The following is an 8,150-nucleotide window of genomic DNA, read 5'->3' on the forward strand; positions in this document are numbered from 1 at the left end:
TTTTTTTCAGTGGGACATGAACTGATCCTGACTGGGGACGTGTCTGCAGTTCTTGGACTGTTTACGCAATCAACGTGAATCAACTGTTTCTGATGCAGAGAATCAGCTGGAACTGAGTTAAATGTGTTAACAGTTGAAGAGTTAGAGTAGTCAGAAGTATGCAACAATTGATCTACAGCTTTGATGTTAAAAGGGTTGACCAAGTAAAGGCTTTATTGTGGTTTTTAAGGTCCACCAAACCATTCATTCACACATTAGACTACTGATTAATCTGAGATTAATCCCCTGCATTCTGTTCCCTTAGTCAAAGCAAAACTGAAGGTGTGACTTATTGCGGTTCCAGAAACAACCACTAGAGGCTTGTCTCAGAAGGAAGCAATTGACCCCAATGGAGAAAACTATTGAATTTATACCGTATATCTTCCAGTAGTGGTAAATGGCGTATACTTGTTAAGTGCTTTTCTACCTTCCTTGAAGTCTCAAAGTTGCAGACCCATTCACACGCAGATTCACTCACTGGTGGTGGCTCCTCTGCCAAACACTGGCGCCAACCATCCACCAGACGCAATGCAGAGTGCAGTGTCTTGCCCAAGGACACTTCGACACATGGTTGGGCAAGGCGAGAATCGAACCCGCAATCTTCCGATCAGGAGTTGGCTGCTCTACCGCTGCACCTAGTGGACAGTAGGCAATAGACGCTGGTCTCTAATGGTGGCCGGGTTCCTCCAACCCCCATGCGCAGAGAAAAGAAACGTTCCTGAAATGTTCATCTAGTGTTGTCTGCATTTCTTGGCCAGAGTCCACTGCAAAATTAACCCATTAGCCAGCACTATTCTGTCCGGAATGGAAAAAAATCTGGTCTCAAATACACACCTGTCTCTAAAAAACGCAGAGTTGACATCAAAATTTTGGCAGCAAACGCTAGGACTACTATTAGAAGGTAAATGGTATGAGAACGAGTCTGAGTGACCTCTCCCCCCTCACGTTCTAAAAAAGTAAGTAATCGATGGTTCCAAAAAGCCAATATCCCACAGACTTCTATTGAGAAATTAAAAGCTATTAATCTGTCATCCTACATGTCAGAATAATAGTTCTTGCTCTAGTGCCTTTTTTTAAACATGTTCTTCATAATCCCATTTTTATTTTCATGTTTTCTTTATTGCAAGTTATTCAAGTTATAAACTGATCAATCAAATGCCTCTGTAAAAGTATGTGATGCCTGCTGGCCCCCACATTGAATATTCAAAAAATTTTAATGGACAGATTTTGTGTAGCCCCCTCTCAAGTGGCAGGGATCTGGACTTCCGAAAAGCCTGATTAGCGCAAGTGGTTGCCATAGAAACTATGACTATGATTGGTTTGGACCAATCGCTGCTCTCTGATGTCGTCTGGCTACAATGTGGCGCATCAGAATTGCAAAAAATATGCAAACTGAATTGACTCCATTTCGTCGGAGCCAGAAGTAAGTCACTTTCTAAAGATGATGGCACATTCTATGTCCAGTTCTTATATACAGTCAATGGGGGAAAACTCAAATTTTCATTCCAAAAACATATAAAATATATATATATTCTAATCAACTTTTTTTAAGCATTCAAATGTTTCCATTCTTAGGGGTATGTTTTTATTTGGCAAAATTTCACTTAAAGTTGTTCCTCCATATTTTCATTTCTGTAAATTTGTTGAGTTGGGTGTAGTAAAAATACTGTTAAAATGCCCTCCTCCAATGGGTGAAGTCAGGGACTATCAGTTCAATGAATAAATATCTTATTTGGAACTATTTGGGCCTAAAATAAAAAAGAGGGGGGGGGGGTTACTTTGATCAGAGCACTTACACAAAATGACTGAAAGTATAGTATTACGTCAATTTATGTTTTGAAAATAAGGAACATTTACTAGACTATTGTACTTTATTAGACAGACTATAACTTTATTTTTTATGAAAGTGAAAAAAGTGAATGATTTCATAAGTTTGTCCAACCCTTTAAATAAATATGTACTCAATTCCTGCAATAAGCAAATTCATGTTGTGTCACAAATGTTCATTTATCCCCATCAGCATGTATGTCCTGGACACACCTCTTGTCCAGACCTAATTTCCGATTCCTAAATAGTTACAAATTGTGTCTGAATCGTGTTACAACCTCACTCACACACGCGTGTGCTGGTCACGTTTATAGCGCGCGCGCGTCGGCTTCTCAGAAGATGTCTCCTCGTAATTAAATGTGTTGCCGGAAACCTGCTTAACAAGCTAGCTTAAAAAAAAAGATAGCAGGTGAACCCATCAAAGTTTGAGCACCGTCATCTCTGTCAGGACCGTCACACAGGCGCACGCGGCTGTAATTCCGCGCGGCTCGTGACACGCGCAGCAGAGACCGCACACGGACCCCCACGCGGACGCTTTCCTTACCTGTTCGGCTGTTCCGGTCAGCAGCATCCGAGGACGTCCTGCCGCGCGCGCGCTGTCCGGAAGGACTAAGCAGCTCCAGATGGAGAAACGGTGAGTCTCAGACCACTCCCCCCCGAATACCCCGTCAAACTACCCCAACTGTTCCCTCTCATTTCACACAAGATTCATTGAAAAATATAAATAAAACACAATTTTGTTTTTTAAAAAAACATCGAGAGACGTGGCATAAAACGTGATCCAAGCGCGTGCCATTATTGTGATACATAAACATTCATTTTCTCTTTTCTGGGTTGAAAACTTGTGAAATTATTAAAAAATAAATAAAAAAAAAAAAAAGCTTAGTCATTGTTTATATCCAACACATTTCTGTTATTGTAATAAACTTTTACTGAAAGTGTTTTTTCTTTAAACTTTTACTGTAATATCGGAGATGTTAGTAAAATAACTTACGCTCCTGGTTGGACCCAGAAGCAAGTCGTTTTCTATAGGTGACGTCACACTCTCTCAATCCAGTTCTCATATAGGATCTATTAGAAAAATTGTTCACACTGACTGCTCAGACAGTATGTATATTACGCATAAGGATCCAAAGCTGAGAGCAGACACCACCATCCTTACAGCAGACACACGGCACGGCAGATTTTTGGGAGAATTAGAGATCACAGTAGATGTGTACTGTGTACTAAGTCAAAATCAGTTGAGTCTTATTGATAGCATAAACAGACGAAGAGTTATGGTGTGTCAAAGGGTAAGTGTTAATCATGTGTCACAAAACAGACAAGTGAGCTGGGATTACCCGAAGATAGATAGATAGATAGATAGATAGATAGATAGATAGATAGATAGATAGATAGATAGATAGATAGATAGATAGATAGATAGATAGATTTCTACACTAAGACTAGATACTACGATACGTTTTCTCAGAGACATCTGCTTCTTTCCTTGAAGTAATGCATTGAATTGAAGTACTGCACTGAATTACAAGATACAAGATGATGACTATATTTTCAGTTCCTCTTACAAGAATAAATGAAAAGAAATCTTCATGTAATGTCAATTTTTCCACAAATACTTAAGCTAAGGTCGGGTTACCAAAAAAAGCATTAAAGCATTAAATGGGAAAAAAAACAGTATTAAATGGTAAAAAAGAGAACCTCCCTAGAAAATAATATTAGTCAGAATGAGGTATTAAATACAGCGAGTCGCTTTGCATGCAAATAAAACATTGATATTTGGGGATTTAGATAAAGGTAAATGAGGATTTAAGAGGATACATCCTTGGCATTTTTTTTTAGGTTTCATAAGATTTGTCATCCTTGTTTTGGTTAATCCCTTCCTAATGAGACCTAATTTTAAAATTGCTGATTGAAAATGGGATTCTCTAACTCAAATCAGTACATTAAATTAACCACACATTAACATAAAGAGACCAAAGGGTGGTGGGGATTGAAGAAAACAGTAATTCAATAATATGTTAATATAAAAGCTGTATTAGCTGAAAACAGGCCTAAAAATGTTGTCTATATTAGACTAATAACATTCAGATAAAAAGTTGGTTGTCCTGTTATGTGCATTTTTAATCATTTTCAAGTTGCCAAACCTTAAATTCAAAAGTCAAAATATTTCAAAAAATAGTATCAAAACCTCAAATATTTTCAGTCTTAGACGGTTCAGTGGATTCATGACATATTTTTCAACAAAAGACCACTGAGAGCTTTCTGACAAAAGGAGGTGGTGTTTTTACGTCTGACCTCCTTCTGAGGAGTCACCCGGCAAAGCAGCAGAAAAAGAGGGGAGTCATTATCGTTACTGATAATAACTCCCGGGGCCATTCAGGTAAGGACAAACCCCACAGGAAGCTATGCCCGCAGTGTGCACACCATTATCAATATAGTCAACTCCCCGGTGAGACGCCCAAGCCTGAAATAGAAAGAGAGCAGCCAGGGCAGATCACGGTTTCATGATCTGTGGAGAAAGAGCTGGAGATCCAGGAATACAAGCTCCACCAAGGGCAAAAACGCACTTATCAGAAGCAGCTACATAATTAAAGTATTCATTTCATATAATTACAGCATAACCCGGCGGGACACCAAGTGTCACATTATGAACTTCCTGATATTGAACAACTCAGGCAAGTGTTGCAGAAATGTAACGCGAGATGCATTCAATCATGCTGGTGATGATGGCTCTCTCAGACACTGTTATTAAAGCAGTTTCAGAAAAAATGTTTATGTTATGCATCAATATTGTAATTCTACTTTGTTGTCTTCTTCAATGGACAGAATTAACCAAAACCTGGAAAAATGAGTAGGTTTTAGTTGCAGACAAATCATTTATCAAATAACCCTAATTATTTTATAACTACTCACTGTACAAAAGTAATACATTAGTCAAAACTGCCCTTAGGGGTGGATACTAAGGGTGTAGAGAAAAATCGATTTGGTAATATATTCCACAATTTCGTTTGGCGATACTTGTATCAATTAAAATGTTGAAATGGCGATGTTTCATTCATTCTTCGTCTAATAATGTCTTTTTTTGTTTTCCTCTTAAACCACTAGTTGGCAGCACACCACAGTGAGTCAATACACCGCAACCAAAACAACAACAAGAGCGTGGAAGAACCTGCTTGTGGTAAATGTTCAGTCTGCCTCGCAGTTTTTGTTGTTAAGAGATATGTACAACTTAGTTTTTACTTGGGATGGGTACCAAACCAAAACTTTATGCCACGTTGCTGCCAGTATTATATAAAAATGCAGGTTGCGATGCTTTGTAGCAGGCTCAGATAAGAACAAGTGAAGCCGTACAACTTCACAGCGGGTCATGAACGGTACAGTCTTGGGATACAATGCAATACATGTATTGAGATTTGTATCGTCAGACTCTTGCCATTACACACCCCTAGTTGTTACTGGAAGTCTGCAAGAAAAATATGGAAAACACAGGTGAATGCATAAAATATCAAGTTTGTTGACCACTTTGTGAACCTGTAGACAAGAGCGTCACACACATTTTTTCTACAGGCATACTTTGAGCAACGGGGTCATAGCAAACACTTAACACAAGGGGTGTACAATTCACTTTACCAACGATTTGATTGTCTATATGATTTATGGTCAATATTGATTTATCTTCAATGATCTGAGTCACTGACTTAAAATCTATCCAGAATATCTTTAGCCAAAAATTCAACCAGTATGACTCAGTGTGACTCACCTTAGTAGTGCTAGTGAAGTTTTCCAGATTCCTTTTACTTCTTGCAAGATAATCAAGTGTAAATTAAATATCTGTACAAACAAACAAGTAAACAAGAGTAAAGGGCAAATCCATTCACATTTTAACTTGGTTGTTTTTACATGATAGTTAAATATGTGCCTCATCCAATATCAATTAACGACTTATCTAATTTTGAAACTTTTTCTAAAGGGGCCATGCCATGACTTTTTAAAGCCTCTCAGAGTAACGTATATCCATTTATACATATATATACATCCCATATTACCAATTAGAGGACAATGAAATTATGTTTTTTTCTCAAAGATCAATATGCATACCATATATCTGCTCTTAGTAGGCCTGAGCCCCGCATTTAAGTGAAGAACACCTGTTTGAGCTGGAATTTACTGAAGACAGAACACAACTGGAAGATATGCGGTATTCTGCATCTAAAATGAAAGTTATTTTTGCTGATTACTTCTAGCTCAGTGGAGAAATTGGGTGTTAGTGTTAGACTGTTGTGGCGGTGCTGTCAGAGCAGACTCTTGCTGAAAGGGGCTGTCTCACGATCTTGAGTCAGATCGTGAGGACCCGCTCGTTTTCGTGGGTATGGGAGGGGCTGCTGTTGAGAGCGCAGGTTTTTAGATGATTACTCAAGGGATCAAAATACCACTTTGGGGTTCTTTATAGTGAAGATTGAACAGTATAATAAACTTGAAAGCTCAAAAAGTTGTTTTTTCCTGGTTTGGCCCCTTTAATAGTTTAGGTCGATTTGAGGCGATTAAAAACTTGCCTCAGAGAGACTGATCTGGTTGGATCATAAGAATAGGAACCCCTACGAAACACACTAAAGTAAGTAAGGGTGAAATAGTTGAGAAACAGGCTTGTCGTACAAATTTTTCCTGTTCTCAACCTCCCTAATCCTCTACACCACTCAAGGATCTATGATTCTGTTCAACTGATAAGTTCACTTTCCTTGTGCACCGCCTGACTGTTGGAATTGAGTAAACTAGACAATAAGGTGTGTGGTTTGTGTGGCATTTACGTATCACTTGCAAATTTGAGCCCAAAAATGTTTTACATTTGCACCAATGAGTGTTTGTATATTTGAGCTCACAACTCACTCATAATACATTTAACTCAAACTTCAAGGACCAAAACCTCAAACACCTATACCACCTGCCAACATGCAACCACATGGAACAATGTGGGGTTCATCGTATTGCCCAAGGACACTTCGACACATGTTCAGGCAATGCCAGAACTGATCCTGCAATCTTCCGATCAGAGGTCAAGGTAGTACTTCTTCACCACAATCACCCCAACCTAATAGGATCCAACTGTCGGAGCGGTATCTTTTTTATAGTGAGTCTATCAAGCATTGTTGAAGCAGATATGAAATGCCAGACATGGGACTGTCCAATATCCTGTTCCTCGACAGAATCAATGATGTTCATTTTTTCCTCTTTCACATTTGAGTGAGAAAACCAGTCAGGCTGTTTCTGAATCGGTGTTTACATCATCACTACTTTCAAACTGTTTTTCTGCCAACGATCACATTACAGAGTTTAAGTAATAAGGAATAGGAATTGCTATTTTGAGTTCCCATTTCAAATTTCCAGAATTAAAACAAAATTCCACAATGTCCAAATATGTAAAATTAGTTTTTAATAATCACTTAATATTTTATAAACTAATATTTCACTAATTAAAAAACATAAAGCATACTTTTAACCCCAATCTAAAATTTGTATTTCTTACCAAACCATAGAATATGGTTTGAGCTTTTGTTTAAAAAAGAAAAGAAAAAAAGAAAAAATAGTAATAGAATTGTTTTGCTTAATGACATGTTTTCTTTAGGAAGGTTGAGGCATGCAGCTTTATGATTTAAAGGAGTAATGCACTCGTGTGCATACAGCCTAAGATCAATGTTAACACTTGAATGGATACAGCAGATCAGAAAAATGACAACATTTTGTATCAATTATGACAATCAATCTGTTATGGTCTGTTGATCATCAGTAACACATCATCATAAATCCAATAATAGAAGAGAAATGCGTCAGTATCATTGAATAAATAATGATAAAGCAAAAAAAAAAATAAAAAAAAATGTATGTGCCATATTTTCCACCCAAGGGCATACTGGATTATAAGAGGAACCATCAAAAAATGGGCTACTATGAAACTTATGGTGCATTGTATGGCGCATTAGGTGAGACAAGAGTTCATCCCTCGCCAGACTTTATTTACTGCATTCACAGTAACTCTAGAACTTGAATCTAACAAGCTACATGTTAGCCCCTGTAGAAGCGTTAGCTGCATTAGCATATTTACCAAACTTTAAAGTCCCAACCTTGTTTGCAACACTAGAAGGAAAAAAGATACCCTTAAACAACTGTTAGAGTAACTCTGCTAACTCCCAACCTTGTTAGTAACATCCATCCATCCATCCATCTTCTTGACCGCTTCTTCCCTTTCGGGGTCGCGGGGGTGCCGGAGCCTATCCCGGCTACTGAAG

At 38.1% G+C, this 8,150-nt stretch overlaps 1 protein-coding gene and 1 long non-coding RNA gene across 2 annotated transcripts in view; one reads left to right on the top strand and one right to left on the bottom strand.

Moving 5' to 3' along the window:
• LOC112144722 (contactin-4) overlaps window positions 1-2,695 on the bottom strand; it is a 156,669-nt gene extending 153,974 nt beyond the window's left edge. Inside the window, exon 1 of the mRNA XM_024269438.2 lies at window positions 2,411-2,695. The gene's annotated coding sequence lies outside the window, so the exon portion shown is untranslated. The remainder of the gene's footprint in view (window positions 1-2,410) is intronic.
• Window positions 1,722-8,150, top strand: part of LOC118598738 — a 22,241-nt gene continuing 15,812 nt past the window's right edge. The window contains exon 1 of the long non-coding RNA XR_004947833.1: window positions 1,722-2,500. This is a non-coding gene — a long non-coding RNA (uncharacterized LOC118598738). The remainder of the gene's footprint in view (window positions 2,501-8,150) is intronic.

This window comes from Oryzias melastigma, linkage group LG5 (genome assembly GCF_002922805.2).
Source record: "Oryzias melastigma strain HK-1 linkage group LG5, ASM292280v2, whole genome shotgun sequence".
In the NCBI taxonomy this organism is placed as follows: Eukaryota; Metazoa; Chordata; class Actinopteri; order Beloniformes; family Adrianichthyidae; genus Oryzias; species Oryzias melastigma.